Raw genomic sequence first — 20,684 nt, forward strand, 5'->3', positions numbered from 1 at the left:
CAGAAATATCTTAAACTGGAGGTAATCTTGCTAAATTGGAAAGTTAATGATTGCAACAGTTTGCAACAGTTTGCTTCCACAAACCAGCAGAAGAAAGTGGAGGTTCTGGTGTCATTTATTATGTCTTTATAGACTAAAAACAATATTATACAGAGAATATTGTGGAGAGTTTTTTCCCCCCTCAGTCATTTTTGCTTGTTTTTGTAAAGCAGTGGTATCATAATTCATACCGAGATTAGGTCTGATCAGGTCTAGAATCATGTATTGGTGCTTTCCGAATTCACCACCCCACAGAATCTCCCTGGGTCCTGATTGTTCACCACTGGTCCATCTCTACTTCCCAAATGGTGCATGTATTATTTATTGTAAGTTATTGATGTATTGGTGGCATCATGACAGACTCAGTCATGAGTGTTCTTGATGACACACGAGGGGGAAAATGGTCACAAATCAGCAAAATGCCATCATGCACACAGACATTCTTTCTCTTCAGCTGACATGCCCCGTCAACTGTGGGACCTTATATGTAGACAGATATGTGCCTTCCAAATCATGTCCAATCAACTGAATTTACCCCAGGTGGACAGTAATTAAGTTGTAGAAACATCTCAAGGATGATCAGTGGAAACAGGTTGCATCTGAGCTCAATTTTGAGCTTCATGCCAAAAGCTGTCAATACTTATTTACATGTGATTTCTTAGGGGTTTTTTTTTTTTTTGGATGAATTTGCAAAAAATCTTTCACATTGTCATTATGGGGTACTGTGTGTGGAATTTTTAGGAAAAAAATATTTATTTTTGGAATAATGCTGTAACATAACAAAATGTGGAAAATGTGAAGCACTATGAATACTTTCCAGATGCACTGTATTCAACTTACAGGCACCAAACTTAGCTGTAGCGTAGCATATGCAATGACAACAGAGGATAACCTCGGTTCCTGAACAGCACTATCAAGAATGAGGCTGCAGTTACAAAGTCTTTCACTGTCCTAAAATTGCTCAGTCACACACACGCACAAGGGAGCATGAATCAGTAAAAGTAGCCTAAGAAAATTATGCACACACATACACCAAACAAATGTATGTGCACAAGCTCAGAGTGCCATTGACTTACACGGCTTAAGTGGTACCAGAGGCATCCCAGTATCCCATTGAGCAGGACTCCTCTTAGCTTTCCTCAACATGTTTTTGACGTCCAGTTCTACAATAAAGGCTCCAAAATGAAAGCACTTTGACATTACAATCACTTGAAAAATCAGCAGCTCTGTTCCGTGGCTGGTGAGGTGCTGTGCGCTGCAGTTTGTGCATGTGCTGAAGATGCTGTTAATGTTGGGGGGGGGCTATCTCAGCTGGAATCAGTGCAGCTGCAGAGATCTGTAAACAGAAGCCACTATTTAAGCTGCACTCGGACACATAAACTACTGGACACTTGTGCACAAAGACAAAAACACCCCAAACAGGAAGAAAACACTGTGCAAGAGGCTCTGGGTGCATGCACACACATGCACGCACACACAGTCTTACCATCCCAGTCTCTCCTGGAGTTCTTACGACTTGGGGGGCTGAAGGAGAAAGATGAAGAGAGTCCGGATATTTCAATGCTCTGGATCAGATTACTGAACCGGTTTATGATCCGGATCGACACCTCACTGCCATCCCGCAGAAACTCATGCAGAGACATGAGAGCTGGATGCTGGTCTCACACCCTCAAATCCACTCTGTCATCCAGAAAGACCTTCAGCCAGACCTGCAAAGCTCCACTGCACTCTCTGACAGACTCCAAAGCACCTCCTCGAAACACGGACACGCAGAGGATTGTGCACCACTGCAATGGACCTGACGGGTCTCTCACACATGCATCCTGCAAGGCACCAACTGTGCACGCTCAGCATCCACTGCAGATCCACACTGGAGACTTGAGGAACAGCTGAGTCACTGTTTGCACAAATTTCAAACACTGACACTGAAGGTGAAACAGCTCCGGCGCTGCTCCCCTCATCCAAAGCAACAAGTGGGACAGTGACGAATGGGGAGGACAGAGGACTGCATAAGAGGGCAGCCGTTGGAGCACAAATCCCCTTCTGCTGCTCGGGCTAATTATACAGCTCACTCCTGAATTAATCTGCCTTTTCTGCTCCTCTTTATTCTGTCTCTTGCTCTTTTACAGCAGGTTGCACCAGGAAGTACTACAGAAAGCATGAGAACTAAACTAAACAGTCTTAATGTTTGAAAATAAAAATCTATGATGTCAGGGTTTGTCGTTGATCAGTATGTGGACAGCAGCAGTGTCGGAGCAGCAAACAGTCTGTGTTGGGTGAAGTTGCCAAGCAAAAGGTTGGCGGCTGTGAGGCTGAGCACAGACGCACCGTCACACATACTGATGAGGGGAGTCCACAAAACAGTTCTTCACCAAGGTGCTCTTGTTGAGTCTGTGTGCCAACAGCATCACGCTGCTGGAAAACTACCAGATCCAGATTAATAAGAGATTGGGATCATTTCATGCAGATTATTAGATATTAGCCAGGGAATGTCTGCACTGTTTTAGTGTTTTAGGTGAAGATGTGTGGCTTTTTACTCTACACTTAGTTTGTTTTTTCCAGGTACTCCAACTTCTATTCACAGTCCAAAAAGATAACAGTCTGTGCGTGTGTGTGTGTGTGTGCACGCACACACATGCACACACACTGAGCAGATCCTGATTGGCTGGGATAACAGTTGGGAACACCAGAAGCTGTGAACAGGTTTCCTCATGTTGAAATAGAGTTGTGTCAAGAAGGTCATTTGCCATAAAAATTGTGTCAAATCCCAATGTGGATCTGTCCCGGTTCCACTGTGGCAACTGAGTGCATTTGAAAGAAGAAGAATAAAAAAGAAGACTGGGGGAAAAGAAAAGAAAAGAAAAATAAATGAGCTATTTTGTTTTGTTGCTGTTCAATAATTTTGGGAATTTTAAATATTCTGATCATATAAAATTGGTTAATTTGCATTCTACCGAATGTATTTGAAGTTGTTAAGTCCACCTCCGCCACACACTCAGTGCTGACTGATGGATGGATGGATGGATGGATATCACGGTCATCTGAAATGTGCAATAAAAACAGAATAGGATACACTGAAATCAAACTTTTCTCATTATGTGCATTAATGCCGACAGCAGTGCAAAGCGTTTACTTTGAAGAATAGTAAAAAAAAAAAAATCAGTTCCTTGTTTTCCACATTTTATGACACTTTCTCTTCAGATCTGAAGAAACAAATCATTCCCAGCTTAGACGAGGCTAAATCGTTTTCACCCTCCCTTTACTTCACTCCTCTCGTACTGTGGCCTTGTCTCCCTCTCTGCTGTCGTCTGTGATCAGTGTTGGACTCAGCGGAATTGCTGCTCTCATCTTCCCTCCACAGCTCCACTGTCACATTTTCTTATCAACACTGAACTACAACGATCACACATCTGAAAACATTTACTATAAAGTCACGCAGGCATTTCATAAAACACACACTGCAGCATCGTCACTGAGACCAAAATAAGCTGAGGTGATTTTCTCTGAGGAATGAAGCTCGGAATTCACCTCCAGAGATGCATTTTATGAATTCTCAATCCACAATCAGGAATGTGATTTACACTGTGGGCCCCCCTCCTCATCTTAACCCACTCAGTCCACCCACTCACTGTTGCTGAGGACAGGATGCAGCTAGAGCTGGAGCACTGCGCTCCCTGAGCGCAATCCAACACTAGTTTCCAATCCCACAAAATTTTACCTTGGAAAAAAAGTGTTGTTAGAAGTGACTTTTCATAAGCTAAAATATAATACAAAATATCAATCAAAAGGGTTAAAATCAAATATCCGCTAAATTTGCAATACGGATCAGGTGCGGATCAAACTTTCTATTCTATTCATTGAGAGTAACAGTTTGCACCTCATTGTCACAAATGAGAGTTATTAAGGCACTTTTGATTGTGATATAATGCAAAATGTACATCAAATGGGCTTTTCAATATTAAAGTCAAATGTCCACAAAATCCACAATCTGGATCAGATCCAGTTCAAACTTTGTTAGGCGATAGTGAGTGTCAGTCTGCACCTCACTTTCAAATATGAGAGTGAGTGGGTCACGTTTGATTAAGATACAATGTAAAATATACATTAAATTGGGGTTTCAATGTTAAATTTAAATGGCCACAAAATCTGTTATCTGGATTGGATATGGTTCAGTCTTTGTCAGTTGATAAAGGACAACATCCTACATAACACTCTCAAATATGAAAGAAATTAGATGTATTTTTTTTTTTTGACAGAGTTATGATTTTTTGAAAATTCTTTCAATGTTAAAGATTGGGATTTTTCCACATTTCCAAGATTTTTCCTGACTTTGCCCTTTGACCTATGATCTTGAAAACTGAATCAGTTCTTGCCTATCAGGATATGAATCTTCAGTAAAAATTCCATAACAATATATGAAAAAGTGTGGGCTCCAGGCAGTTCACAAACAAACAATGGTATCAACTTCATTGGTGGAGGTAATTAACACATGCTGGAGTATCAGTGGCAGCAGCAGCAATGTCAGAAACCACCATTTTTTTTCCCACTTCTGTGTGACCAAACATCTGCTGCTGCCCACTCAGCAGCTTTTGAGTCAAACATCTAAGGTGAAGTTGCTCCCAGTGTGAGTGCCTTGTATGGCAACACCCTCACATTGGGGTGAATGTGAGGCTTTATTGTAAAGCGCTTTGAGCATCTGATGCAGATGGAAAAGCACTATTTATATGTAGCCATTTAACTGATTTTGTGACCCCACATAACCTTCTACAAATGTCCACAAAGAAACACCTGATTAGATTCGAATCCACAACATTTTTGTTGGCAAGCGACAGTGCTAACCGCTATACCACCATATGGCAGACAAGATCACACTATAATCCAAAAATCATTTGTTTGTTCTTCTGCTCCTTCCAGGTCCTTAGCAACGCCACATTGAGTTGCTAACCAAAGGTGTGATGAAATATGGGAAACATTTTGCATAAACAAAGTGCAACTGATGAATGCTGGTTGATGAATACTCCTGTCTGATTGATTGATTCATTCATTCATTTTCTGCTGCTTATCGGGCTCTGGGTCACATTGGCAGCAGACCAAGCAGCTCATCCCACACTTCCCTATCCTGAGCCAAGTCCTGGTATTCTTCCTGAGGGATCCTGAGGTGTTCCCAATGCACCTGGGAAATATAATCCCTCCGGCGTGTCCTCGGTCGTCCCCAGGCTCTCTGTGGAGGTGCCTGGAAGACTTCCCTATAGAGACGACCATATGGGCATCCTCACCAGATACCCGAACTATCTCAGCTGGTTCCTTTCAATGTGAAGAAGCAGCAGCTTAACTCTGAGCTTCTCACCCTGTCCAGGAGTGTAAGCCCAGATACCCGATGGAGGAATCTCATTTCCACCACTTCTATCTGCAACCTTATTCTTCTGGTCATTACCCAAAGTTCATGACCATACGTGAGGATAGGAATGTAAATCACCTGACAAAATGAGATTCTTGCCTTCTGGTTCAGCTCTTCCTTCATCACGTCGGTCCCAGTACAGCACCCCTAAAACATCAGATGCCGCCAAAATCTGCCTATCGATCTCATGCTCCAACTTTACCCCACTCGTGAACAAGACCTTGAGATAATTAAACTCCTCCACTTGGGGCAATAACGCTCCCCTGACCTAGAGGGGACAATCCACCCTTTAGAGAGACAGGACCATGGTCTCAGATTTGGAGATGCTGATCTTCATCCCAGTCACTTCACACCCGACCTCAAGCCTGCCCAATGCACATTGGAGGCCACTGCTTGATGAAACCAACAGAATCACATCATCTGCAAAAAAGCAGAGATTTTCCAAGATTTCCAGTGTTTAAAAAATAAATTGTGTATTAAAAATGATGACAAGAGAATCATTATTTAGCTTCTGAGACTGTCTTAGAATGCTGGAAAAAGGCAGGCTGGCTCTGTGGTTGGCATGAAGCTGGACTCTCTGGTGAAGGTGGCAGAGAAAAAACACTGGACAAACTGCTGGACAGTATGGACGATGCCATTCACCTTCTGCACACCGTCATCAGCAACCAGAGGAGCCTCTTCAGCCACAGACTGCTCCTTCCCAAGTGCAGGACCAACAGACTGAAAAACCCCTTTGTCCCTCAGGCCATCAGACTGTAGAACTCCTTACTCACGGGGAGGAGGAGTAACAGGAAGACAGAGGACAGGAATGAGAGGAACAGTAGTAGCCAGTAAACCAGTAGCGAGCATTATTTCCGGTATTAATATTTATATTTGCAAATTGTTTTTTACTTTCACTTTTGATACTCTGTGTGCTTCTTACCCTGTGTGCTGCTATACAATTCCGCTGGAACCTCAACTTCTCTGAGGGAGTCTTCCTAAGGGATTAATAAAGTTCTATCTAATCTAATATAACAGATTTTTAAAATTCTGTGAGTAGGGGTGGGACTTTGGCACACCCTGCCAAGTCACAACCCCCACATTTACCTGAAGCTAGAGCCGCCCCTGAATGCTGGTAGGAACCCTGATCTCCAGTGTAACTCAGATCTGGAAAATCTTGGATTGAAGCCGAACCGCGGTGATGCTCTTTGTGTAAACAAGGAAAGTTATGTGACCATTTATTAGAAACAGCCTCTTCATCACCTTAACGACCAAACACAACAACACAATAAAGGTAACCGTGCAGTAAAATGTAACACAAATAGAATTTAAAATTCTTCTTCTTACTTATAAGGTTTTGAATAATCAGGTCCTATCTTATCTTAGGGACCTCATAGTACCATATCACCCCAATAGAGCGCTTCGCTCTCAGACTGCAGGCTTACTTGTAGTTCCTAGGGTTTGTAAGAGTAGAATGGGAGGCAGAGCCTTCAGCTTTCAGGCTCCTCTCCTGTGGAACCAGCTCCCAATTCAGATCAGGGAGACAGACACCCTCTCTACTTTTAAGATTAGGCTTAAAACTTTCCTTTTTGCTAAAGCTTATAGTTAGGGCTGGATCAGGTGATCCTGAACCATCCCTTAGTTATGCTGCTATAGACTTAGACTGCTGGGGGGTTCCCATGATGCACTGAGTGTTTCTTTCTCTTTTTGCTCTGTATGCACCACTCTGCATTTAATCATTAGTGATTGATCTCTGCTCCCCTCCACAGCATGTCTTTTTCCTGGTTCTCTCCCTCAGCCCCAACCAGTCCCAGCAGAAGACTGCCCCTCCCTGAGCCTGGTTCTGCTGGAGGTTTCTTCCTGTTAAAAGGGAGTTTTTCCTTCCCACTGTCGCCAAGTGCTTGCTCACAGGGGGTCATTTTGACCGTTGGGGTTTTTACGTAATTATTGTATGGCCTTGCCTTACAATATAAAGCGCCTTGGGGCAACTGTTTGTTGTGATTTGGCGCTATATAAATAAAATTGATTGATTGATTGAACTATGCAACCGTGTTGTGTGTGCGGTCTTGTCTTGGAGCAAAAACATCTTTTTTACTGATTCTGCTTAAACGCCAATAAACAATTATGATTTAGATATGTAGTAGTAAAAGTCAGCGCTACAAAGGAGGGGCCTAAAGTGTTTTCACAGCGAGGTGACAAAACACAGTCGCATAGACTGGATGAGGTAAGTCGTTGTGAAGTATTGTGTTGGTTTGAGGTGTGAGTGGATCATATGTAGGTCAGTCTGTCTCCAATTTCTGCCCTCAACACGTCGTCTGATCAATATATCCCTCGAAATGTAACTGATCAGGGAGGAGAGGAGAATAATAGAGATCAGATTATGTAAGAAGTCAACCTGTTTTTTAAAAAAGTAGACAATGCACATGTTATATAACATGTCAATATTATGCAGTTTTACTTTGGTAAAGCTTTGCATGTGATAACTGGCCTGGAAGTAAAAATTATTTCAAAGACTCAGAAGGATTTGATTATTCGTCCAGTTACAGTATTGTAACAAAGCCATTCACTGATTTCTAATGGCTCGGTTGAGATCAGGTTTTGGGGGGCGAGAGTTGGTGCCATATGCCAATGCGTACATTGCATCATGGAACCGCCCTAGATCTTTGATAGCAACCACCAAGCCAGACAACTGATCCATCCCCACCCACCTCTTAAAAGTAACCATCCACCTGTTGCATCCAAGTGGCACATGGGCATCGCCTTGGCATTCTCCAGGTCGCTTGGTCCTCAACCCTGAGGCATCTATATCATGGACAGAGAAATGCGTCACATGGCCGAAATGTCGTAGCTAATGTACCGTCACAATGCAAGCGAGTTTCTTCATCTGAGTCTCCATAAGTAACTGTATATTTGACACAAAGTCAATCCAGTGGTACCCACAAATCCTCTGAAGAGACGGCGTACCAAAGACATCCAGTCGTCACCTTCGTTCACTGGTTAGCAACCGGGTCACACAACCATATGGTAAGACAGGAAGCACCAGAATCCATAAACACTTGGACCTTCGTTCTCTTGCAAAGGTGTCAGGAGGACAGCCAAACACATCTGTCCAGTCACCTCATGAAAGATCTTCTCCGGGGTCTCTCGATTTCAAAGGTCGAAGACCCAGAGACATGAATTTCACTGTGATATAAGTGAATGTCTGTACAAATTCAACACTTTCACCACACCAACATGCTTCTCGACCAGGTTCAAATAATGGAGCAATATCACATTTCAAATTCATAATGTGTCATCTGAAAGTCTTGTGTTTCAGGTTTAACACTCATAATAAAAACTAGCAAATAAAATGCTTCAAAACAGTGAAAGAACCATTTGTTCCAAAACAAGAAACACAAAATTAACCAAGTGCTTCATAAAAAGCAGTGGTGGGCACCATGGAAATATAGACCTGGAATGGACATGCGCGCCTCAATCTATTAGCGTCGCTCAGGACAGGAAGGCGCCATTACTAAGGGTGGAGATGTGCAGATCATCAATAATAAACTGACCGCTTTTTTTGCACTAGCGTCGCTATTTCTTAACAGATTTTAATAAACCTAGGCTTGTTTTAAAGCCCTTTGAACGCTCTTTCCAATGCATCTATGCATGTGTGGGTGGAAAAAAAACTTTTATGTAAAATGCAGAAATTTGGGGAAATTATAACAAACTGTGCTGCTTTTCTCTCTCTATTGTCGCTATTTGTTAACAGATTTTAATAAAAGTAGGCTTGTTTTAAAGCCCTTTAATTGCTCTTTCTAATGAACTCATACACGCCTGGGTAGGAAAAAACATTTTATGTAAAGTGTGGAAATATGGGGAATTTACTGTGTTTTTTTTTTCCTGTCATCGTAACTCTCAATGGATTTTTAGAAATGAATCCTTGTAAGTTGTATTCAAGCTGATTAAAAGCTCGGATAAAAAAAAAATCCTTATGTATTAAAATATAAATCTGAAGTATGCCTTGCCATTGTGGTCATTTACCTTGCTGCTTTTTCCACTGTAATATTACTGCTAGTCTTTTAATGACAACAACATATACATATTATTTTTACTAGCATTTTATTACAAGTAGATATAAAGCAATTCACCTTCCCTGGTTCTCAAGACCAGGCACCTAAGTGGCTCTACTCTACTCTTTTCTACTCTCCTATTTTACTCATCCTTTTTAGATATACCTTTATATGCTAGCATAGTTCCACTTTAGAAATGGAATATAATATATAAGATATACCTTACTGAATTTTCATATCATATTAAACAACAACTGCAAGTATATATATATATATATATATATATATATATATATATATATATATATAGTCTCAGTATATCGATATTAAATTCCGATATAACGACTTTAAAATAGACATTTGTTTTACATAGTTACATTAAGGCTCTTGTACAGTTTATTTTAGTATTCGGGAATTTGTTTTTGTAGTTGGTGCAGTTGATGGTGAAGCACTGCCTTTTTTCCCCCCATTTCACTTCTATTTAACAGGTGCCTTAACTGGCTCACGCCGCTAGTCACGTGACGTCCATTCCAGGTCTCTATTTCCATGGTGGCCACAGTTCAGCTAGTCAGCTAATAGCTAATTAGCAAAGCAAACTTTTTTTTTGTTACAGGGTTAGCATTTATGCTAACTTTGAAAACCATTAGCCATCCACTAACTTTAGTTTCTCCAACTATAAATTATCTAACTTTTTTACTGGAATACAGTCTGCTGGTCATTTGTAAACCCTAAAAGCATATGTTTATTCATGTTAGAATTTATACACTAAACCCAATAAGCAAAGCTAACACATGGTGCGAAGGCAACAAGCGTCACCTCGAGCAGCAGGAGGTCAAGCGAGAGTACATAATTGATTATTTAATGAAGTACATTGTAAATGAACTTTCACCTGTATTCTTATTTTTTAATGTCATATTTGTTTTAAACTCACTGTACTGTGACTAAATTGTATGTTGAATGGAAACTTCTGTTTAATTTCTTTGTCGATTTAATCATTTATGTATATTTTGATGATCATCTGAGGCAGAAATTCTAAATGTTTTTAGGAACCTCCATATTTACGCTACAACATATTAAAATTTTGGCTCTTTTGGTCTGTTTTTTAAGGGTTTAGTACCAAAAACAAACAAAACAAGCCTAAGCTTAATTTACATTTTAAAAAAAGATGTAGCGGTTAGTGGTTGCAGGTAGCTTCAGCAAACTATTTTAGCGGCTATTCAGTTTAATGTGCCCTGAGACAGACTGGCGTCCTGTCCAGGGTGTACCCCGCCTCGTGCCCTTTGACTGCTCGGATAGGCTCCAGCCGACCCCGTGACCTTTAATTAGAGTGAATATAGAAAATGAATGAAAGGTCAGTTTTCAAAGCTAGGTTAGTTCATGGTTGCCAAAAAATATGTCACCACAAGTGACTATTAGTTCTCTTAACTGTTGCTAAAAGCCGCTTGATTACATGACAATGTAATCATGCATAATTTGCATATGGCAGGAAGCTGAACGGCATCCTGGGTGGGGAAGACTGGTGGCGACTATATAGCCGTAATTTTGTGGTATAACTATTTACATACATACTCATTGCTTTGTATGGAGGGCAGCACGGTGACTTAGTGGTTAGTACTGTTGCCTCACAAAGAGAAGGTCATGGGATTGATTCCCACCTGTTTGCATGTTTTCCCCCGTGTTTGCTTGGGTTCCCTCCAGGTGCCCCGGCTTCCTCCCACATCCAAAAACAATGCAATGTGTGTGCGGTTCTGAATGTGTTTATTTGCCTATATGTTTCCCTGCGACAGAATGGCGAACTGTCCAGGGTGTACCCCACCTCACGCCCTATGACTGCTTGGATAGGCTCCACCCCCGTGACCCAATCTTGGATAAGCGGTGGAAGATGTGTGTGTGTGGTTTGCATTGAGTAAAAGTCACCAGATTTGTCACTAGTCACTAGGATTTTTAGCTACAAGGGAGGTTGGAAAGTCACTAAATCAAGCAACAAAGTTGCTAACTTGGCAACACTGGGTTAGCTGTGCCCACCACATTCATTCAGTATAAATGAAAGAACTGCCATCATTAATTCCTGGTTCCGCCCCTGTGCTACACATACCGTAACCGTCTATAAAGATTAATGTTTGTAATCCACAATTTTATATGGAGAAGAATCAATTTGTGCAATGAAGCCTACACTGACTGAAGGCCGTGAATGTGGACTGTATCCTACCTATGCTGTGGATGACCGTCCTCAGCCTCTCCAGCAGCTCCCCGAGGGCCATCTCCTCAGACTTCATCCACAGGATCATCCTCCAAAGGGACAGCGGAAGACCAGCTGCCCAGCCAGCAGACACCTTGGTGGAGAGAAGAGACAGCTTGCCTGCTTCGCTGAACCGTGGACGATGATGAAGAGGGAAAGGAGATGAGGGCGCTTGCGATCACGAGACAAACCGGAGGAACAGAAGGAGAAAAAGGGGGATATTTGCAGAATGACAGAGGAGGTGATGAGGAGGTGCTGTCTCATGCAAAGCACAGGGAGGAAGGACGGGGAAGGGGATGAGGATGGGATGGGGGGCGTCTCTGCAGGGTTGTGATGATTGTGAGAATTGGATGCTATGGAGGAGAGAGGGGATGCTGAAGGAGCGAGATGATGATGGAGCTGCTCCGGTGGTGGCGGCTGCAGCAGCGAGTCCTACACGCAGGGGACAGCGTGCCGGGAGGAGAAGGAGGAGGAACCTGGCTCATACGTGCACGCACGCTCCAGCCTGAGCACGCATGATGCTGAAAACCTGTGTGGCTCTGGAAATATAGAGGGGGGGGGGGGGGGGGGGGTTGCTGAAGGTCAGTGATGCTGTTACAGTCCAACAGCTGATCCAACAGTGCCACCCACTGGGGATTAGAGGAATGACAGCAGAGACACTTCCCCCTGCTGCTGCTGGTGATGCACCAATGATTATGCTGCATTGGTACCATGTGACCATACTAGCTTATGTGCAAAAAAACAAAAAAACAAAAACAAAAACAACCCAATGCCACCAATCTTTTTCAAATTTAAACTCTAGTTTTAAATGGAGGATCACAATGTCCTGACAATCATTTCCTAATTAGACAATAAAAAGGGATTTTTAAAACGACACGTAACGTGTGCTGAACATGTTTCATCAAAGTATCTACCTTCCTGAAGGATTTTTAACTTAGAACTCTTAAAAATGGGCAATATCTCACAAAGGGATCATTTTTAGGCAGATCAAGATCAACCTGAAGAATTTTAGCAACTGTTCCTCAAGTTAACAAATCTTCCTGTCAAAAGGTGTGACATAGCATTAATTATTTTTAGTCTTGCATAATAATCTACCTGAACATGCAAAATACAGTTTGCAATTTATATGGAGAATCTGTCATGTAAATTTGCATCAAAATAAACGTCGTCAAACTAAAATGTCTGTGAATGAACATGAGGAAAAACTGCTTTCTGCTCACCCTGCATTGCTGTTGACTTGCATTTGAAACTCCTCCTCGTCCACCCCAGCATGCACCTGGAGGCTCTGACCGTGCTCATCAGTCACTGCCCGTTAATCCTATGATGGGAAAACTTAAATGTGTGGGGCAGCATGTTAAAGGCACTGGGGTCTGTGGTGACCACCAGGCCAAAGCTTTGGAAATGAAACACTGTCAACAAACATGTTGAGAAGACAAAAGCAGGCCTTGATCCTAACAAGTTTCTGACATGTCCCCTGAGGAATCCCAGCCCATTCTTCTTTGGGGACTCTCTCAAGCGCCTCCAGATTTGACAGTCTTCTTAAATGAACCTTGGTCTTCAGTTCATCCCATAGATTTTCAATGGGATTAAAGTCAGGACTTTGTGCAGGCCACTCAGTGTCATTTGGTCTTCTGGAGGTAGTTCACCAGGAGTGACACATATTTTGGGCCATCCTCCCCACAGCATAATATTCCCACCACTGTGTTTCACCATGGGGACGGTGTTCTTTAGGGCCCCTTCACACATAGTGCAAAGTTTCATGAAGGAGGAATCGTGTGCAAAACGTATAAACTCAACCCTGCCTCGAACGTCTCGTACACCTGTTACTACAACTATTTGCACACACCAACGGCTGAAAGGCAGAGAGTGTGCTGTGCAAACCCATAAATCCCTCTCACGGCAGGTGTTGGCCAAATTCCAGCTAACACACACGAACATCTAACACCACTCGTGTGGCCATTCGTACTCCTGGCATGACAACAGTCTGCAGACAATCACTGTCGGGCTGGCAGTGAAATTTGTCTAAGTTCCCCATGAGTGTGGCTTTGGTGTGTGCACTGAACTGAAGCTGCTGTGAAGCAGCTGTGGAAATCTGTCATTCTGGACATCTCAACTGGACAACACGTACTGTGTTTGGACAGACATGGACTAATAACTGCCCACTGTGATGCGCGTGTGTGCTGTCATCACATGGACATAAATAAAAACATATCGCTGTAGCGATATATACTGTGGGCTGCAGACATGGACTAATAACTGCCCACTGTGATGCGCGTGTCTGCTGTCATCACATGGACATAAATAAAAACATATCGCTGTAGCGATATATACTGTGGGCTGCAGTGAGCGTGTGCACGCTTCCTCACTGCAGCCCATTGATAAGTTGCCCCCCAGGCTGAAACGGGCCGTTAGATCAGAACACACAGCGGGCGATCTGACTTTCATGTGAGCTCTGTTCCATATGACCATGTGTCAGTTCTGGCGCGCCATCCACAAGACACGCATCGGCCAGGACACGCTCGCGGGCCGGCTGGACACGCGCCAGCAGATGTGGACATGAGAAGAGCGAACTGCTTCTCATTCATGTCATTTCATGAGTATATGTCTGTGACCATGGGTCATCTGCAGAGGAACAGACAAATCATATTTATATTGCCCGCTTGATAAGAGGGATGCAATATAAAATGCTGTGTTGTTTATGGTGTATAGTTTCATTTTTTTTTAAATATGTCTATCTCTTTGTTGATTTCAGGCATTTTCCCTGCACTGTTTACAGGCCAGTGATGGTAGCTCAGTGGTAAAGGTTTGGGAGGGCAATCAGTAAAGTGCAGGTACAAATCCTGTAGGTAGTATGTTGCTTTTTATTTATTTATTTATTCCACGTAAGTGGCGCGATGTGGTTCCACAGGTACCAGCTGGTTTTTATGTTTTATTTATTCCACATCAGCGGCGCGATGTGGTGCACCTCGCACTGTGTTCCTGCTTGAAAGAGACTGTCATGTGCCTCGCACCGGGATTGTGCACGCCAACCCGTCAATGTGCGATGATTTGTGGTGCGCTAATTTGAACTGTTTCGCCGTATTCGACTAAACTTCGCACTATGTGTGAAGGGGCCTTTATGTTATGTGGGCCGCTGAAGAGGAGGTACTGCTGGCCCACCACCACCAGAGGGCGCCCTGCTTGGAGTGCGGGCTCCAAGCACGAGAGGGCGCCAGACCCAGAAGAAGTGACAGCTGTCACTCATCGCACCAGCTGTCACTCATCTACACCACTATATAAGCCGGACTGCAACTCCACCTCCCCGCCGAGAAATCGACTACCGAAGAGGTAATTTTCTCTGCTGACTCAAACCGTTGAGTGATAATCTGAACTTCTTTTGCAGCCGTTATCCTGTGGTGTTCGTCCTTATCTGTGGGATTGGCGTTTGGTGTGACAGCGACGGCTTCGCCTCACACCCCAAACCAGATAAGTGGATTAAACAGGAGCTGCACGAGTGTGTGATTGGAGGTGGAGGTGCTCCCTCCTAACTTTGTGCAGACTGTGGATTACTGAGTGTGCGGACTCACACTCATTCATCTTGTCTTTGCTTTCTGCCAGCAGTACCAGGGTCGACAGCCGAAGACGGAGGCCACCTGGGGACTCGGGACTTGGCGGCTCCGGTGTTCTTCAGACCGTTGGTGGTGGAAGCCGTGTGGGACGCGGCTTCTCTCTCGTCGGGGGTCTTCTATCTTCGAGCCTGCCCACACGTCACCTGGTGTTAATTGACTTTGCAAATTTTGTGTATTTAGTTGTGTGTTATCACAACATTAAATTGTTACTTTTTGGATTATTTATTGTCCGTTCATTTGCGCCCCCTGTTGTGGGTCCGTGCTACGACACCTTCCCAACACTTTAGGTTATACACCTCTACCTTCTTTCTCCAAACATAAGCAATGCCTCTATGGCCACAGAGTTCTAGTTTCATCTCATGTTACCAAAAAACATGCTTCCAGTATGCAAAACCTTCTTCCAGGTTGGCCTCAGCATACTTCAGTCTGCAGGGGTGTAGCATCAAATTCTGGGCCCTAGGTACTAGCCATATTGAAGACCCCCCCCCCCACACACACACACTCTGTTACGTTCTTTTTTATTAACGCAAACACCAAATTTCTAACGCGTAGTCAAACCAGGTCTAAATCATGTACACCTTAGATCACACCTGGGAGTCAGAACCCTTTATAAAGTTGGGGGAGCAATATTGAGTTGGGGGGTCTGGGGGACCAAATTGACCAAATTGTCATTAAACTTAAATAAAACAGGGGTGAAGTGGAGGTTTAAGAGTCTCTAGGTGTTCACAGGAAACAGTTATTTATTTCTATATTATTTATTTATGTTCATTGTTAGTTGGATTTATCTTTTCTGTTGTGTTTAATCAGGTTCTTTTGTTTCTTTCTCTAAAATCTTTGTATAATAATAATATTGTAGCATTACTGGTTATTATTACTATTATTGTTGTTGCTATTATTACTAATATATAAATTAAAAAATAAATTAAAAAATATTACAATTTGTAATACATTTGACTCTTTTATGACAACAAAGGCTGAGCCATGAATTATTATACAGAAAACAAATGTGCTGACAGCTGCAACACCTTAATGCTAACTTTAACATTGAAAACGCCATAGACATGCTAACGCGTTAGCATCGGTCCGGTGTTTAAGTTATAAAATACATCTATCAACTGTTTCAGAAGACCGTAACAGGTCAGATTAACATAAAAAGGTAAATATTATTCAGACATATGCTTTTTGGGGTTTTAGTGGGGAAAAATTAAGATAAAGCAAAATAAAACAATGAATCAACAAAGCACTGCTTCGAACTGCGAATCACTGCTTTGATTGGTTCAAGGTTCAAAGCAAAGCCGCAGAAATGGTTGATTTATATGGAATAAACGAAACATTTGCAGCAAAACAAAGTTATTTAACAACTAATTGATGACTAAATTAATTGACAACTATTTTAATAATCGATTAAATCGATTAGTTGTTTCAGCACTACTAAACACCTCTTCTTTCTGTCAGATCCCGTTTGGGACGTGTGTGTAGGGGGCAGAGTGCTGCCTGTGCGCCTGGACTAAACCATTGTACAACTGTGCAGGGGTAGAAGGGCCCTCAGAGATCTTTCAATATTATTGTTAGAGCAGAATTGTGTTTTGCAACATGTATACATTCATTCAAGTTATATTCTTTTACAACATGAATTGTATGGACATTAATAACATGCAACACAAAAATGTATTTAATGCCAGTTTTTGTGGGGCCCCCCATGCTCTGGGCCCTGGGTACATAGTACCCTTTACCCCCCCAGTCCGACGCCCCTGTCAGTATGGGTTGAAGGTGAAAGGGAGTTTTTCTTGGTGTGCAACCTTGCAGTCCATGCCTGTACAAGGCTCTAGCAATAGTCTTCTTTGAGACAAATCCTGAATTGGCTCTCTAGTGTTATCAATTCCAGGGACCTATCATCTACAACCCCTGGCAAAAATTATGGAATCACCGGCCTCGAAGCATATTCATTCAGTTGTTTAATACTGTAGAAAAAAAAAAAAAAAAACAGATCACAGACATGACACAAAATTTTCTTCAACTTCCACCAAAGATTTTCAATTGGATTAAGATCCGGACTATTTGCAGGCCATGACATTGACCCTATGTGTCTTTTTGCAAGGAATGTTTTCACAGTTTTTGCTCTATAGCAAGATGCATTATCATCTTGAAAAATAATTTCATCATCCCCAAACATCCTTTCAATTGATGGGATAAGAAAAGTGTCCAAAATATCAACGTAAACTTGTGCATTTATTGATGATGTAATGACAGCCATCTCCCCAGTGCCTTTACCTGACATGCATGTTGTATGGCTGGGGGGGCCTGGCTGCCTTTTTGTTTCTGGCTTTTGTTTTTCCTTCCAGGTGGCTTGCATTTGGGACTGAGTGGCTGTGTTGCTGAGGTTATCAGGACCTCACCCTGATCACCTGCGGCTCGTCAGGACTCACAGCTGAGGTGCATCTATATGGATTGGAACATGGTGGCATTTAAGACTGGAGTATACAGTGTGTATTTGCCAGAGACTCGACCTTGTGACCAGACGGGTGAGATCGTCGTCTCGGGAGCCATCTCATCATCAGTGGATGCAGAGAACATCCAGGGTTTGATGCACGGTCTGTGAAAGAGGAGGGGGTGAGGTCTCACGCTCGTCAGCACACTTCCTGAGGTACGTTAGATTTTGTGACTAACATTTATACAGTCAGTAAATGTGGTGTCCCTCACACCTTTATTATATTGAGCTGTATGTTAGTCATGTATCGGCTTCCACTGCAGTGGAGTTTTGTGAACTGGATGTTCCATGCCTGCAGGTTGGGAAGCTGATTAGTAATCAAGCCAGGAAGTGTTTGCTGTTTGTACACCTTTAAGTGTTCTCTCTGTGTGTAGAGTGTGGACTCACATAATGGTTCCTTCTTTCACAGACTCGGTTTGTTGCGGCCACCTGGGGGGTGTCGGCGGGGTCCTTGGGTCCGAACAGCTTCTGGCTCCGGACCGTTAGCGCTGCTGGGAGCGCACCACGCCAGACCGCACTTTCTTTTGTTATTTTTTGTATCACTGTTATGTATTAAATTCAGTTAGCCTTTGTACCGTGCTCTGCTTATTTCATACTGGGTCCTTCAAACGCTGGTCGGTTCTCCGAGCTGCGTCCGACACATAACAATGCAGCCCCATATCATCAATGACTGTGGAAATTTACATGTTCTCTTCAGGCAGTCATCTTTATAAATCTCATTGGAACGGCAACAAACAAAAGTTCCAGCATCATCACCTTGCCCAATGCAGATTCGAGATTCATCACTGAATATGACTTTCATCCAGTCATCCACAGTCCACGATTGCTTTTCCTTAGCCCATTGTAACCTTGTTTTTTTCTGTTTAGGTGTTAATGATGGCTTTCGTTTAGCTTTTCTGTATGTAAATCCCATTTCCTTTAGGTGGTTTCTTACAGTTCGGTCACAGACGTTGACTCCAGTTTCCTCCCATTCGTTCCTCATTTGTTTTGTTGTGCATTTTCGATTTTTGAGACATATTGCTTTAAGTTTTCTGTCTTGACGCTTTGATGTCTTCCTTGGTCTACCAGTATGTTTGCCTTTAACAACCTTCCCATGTTGTTTGGTCCAGAGATTAGACACAGCTGACTGTGAACAACCAACATCTTTTGCAACATTGCGTGATGATTTACCCTCTTTTAAGAGTTTGATAATCCTCTCCTTTGTTTCAATTGACATCTCTTGTGTTGGAGCCATGATTCATGTCAGTCCACTTGGTGCAACAGCTCTCCAAGGTGCGATCACTCCTTTTTAGATGCAGACTAACGAGCAGATCTGATTTGATGCAGGTGTTAGTTTTGGGGATGAAAATTTACAGTGTGATTCCATAATTTATTCCTCAGAATTGAGTGAGTCCATATTTTTTTCCCTCTGCTTGGTCTAAAAAAGTAACCGTTACTGACTGCCACAATTTTTTTTCTTGATTTCTTATAGTGTTTCTTAAAGCCAGAAAGTTGCCATTTGAAATGACTTTAGTTTTGTGTCATGTCTGTGATCTGCTTTTCTTTCTACAAAATTAAACAACTGAATGAATATCCTCCGAGGCCGGTGATTCCATAATTTTTGCCAGGGGTTGTACAAACCTGCACTGTCAGAGGCAAAGCAATGACAAATTTCTATGAAATCTCACCCCGGGCATTGCCCAGGAACACTGCTAGCAGCATTTATCATTGAGTTACTGTGTTACCCCGTACGTTCTACAGGGTACATGTGTATGCAAGTGTCCCAAGCTTTTGCCAAACCCTGGGAGAAAAACATTCATCTTAAATGCCAAAACACAGAAGATGAGTTTTTACTCTTTATTTATTCCAAGCTGAAAGACAATACAGTGCTTTGCCCTCATTTGCTACAGACAGGCTGGCAAAAAAGTCAAGTGAACTTTAGATCACTTAAAATCTTTATCTAAAAGAAGAAGAAAAGAATTTTCAAAACCCGTTTAGTAATACAAACAGTGCTATACTGAAGGTGTGCTATGAAGCCTTTTATAAGCACAGTAGTCGAAATTTTGTATCTTTGCTAAGCTCAGGAGAGAGATGAGATGAGCACCTGCTGCTGTGCTGATGGACTTAGAAAAGCAGTTTGACATTCGGGATCAGCAGTAGAAGGCTGGTGCAATAAACCCAAAAACCGCTTCAGCTGGAGACTGATACCAAGAGACTGTTCATTCCTTGTCAAATTATTTGGTCACTTTTTTTCTCACCCAGTACAATCTTAGAAAAATAACCTGTGAGGAAGAGTGAGTGCGTAGAAATCCCGCGAGAGACAATATAGACCTCGTTTTAGGGGGGAAACCGATCTGTTGTAGAACAAAGTGCAGCGTGTAGACCTCAAACATCCTCCTATAATCTAGTTCGCTCTTATTTTGGTAACAAATTATAAAATATAGCCTTCTCTCTGGGTTATAAAAAATATTCACAAGAAAAAAGTAAAAATAAAAATTAAAATTAAAAAAAATGGTGAAAGACCTGATTTCTCTGCAGCTACTAAAACGTTTCTAAACAGTGACTAGAAAAAAACCACCGTCACATCATGATAGTAAAGTAGACCTTACAGCATTATTATGTTGCTGTGCGACACGTACAAAATGTCTGGTTACAGTATGGCAACAGCACAGTGAGGTGGGACACTGCATAACAAGCACCGACGCTTTTCCGCTACACCGCTGAGGTCAGACGTTGAGCCCCCTTATATCAAAACGATGACGCCGACAGCGAGGCTTGAGGATAACAAACGTATACTGACAGAAACTGAACCCGATTCACAAACAAAGTGATAAATATCTGCGTCCAAATGCAGTGAAAGAAACTTTAACTTGTTCTTGAAGGTATGGTTCAAAAATTGGCC

The 20,684-nt window shown here is 42.5% G+C and overlaps 1 pseudogene; it reads right to left on the reverse strand.

The window, feature by feature from the left end:
- The window catches only part of LOC117524153, a 122,755-nt pseudogene extending 110,564 nt beyond the window's left edge, over positions 1 to 12,191 (reverse strand).
- Between the last annotated feature and the right edge of the window lie 8,493 nt (positions 12,192 to 20,684).

This window comes from Thalassophryne amazonica, chromosome 14 (assembly GCF_902500255.1).
Source record: "Thalassophryne amazonica chromosome 14, fThaAma1.1, whole genome shotgun sequence".
NCBI classification, from domain to species: Eukaryota; Metazoa; Chordata; class Actinopteri; order Batrachoidiformes; family Batrachoididae; genus Thalassophryne; species Thalassophryne amazonica.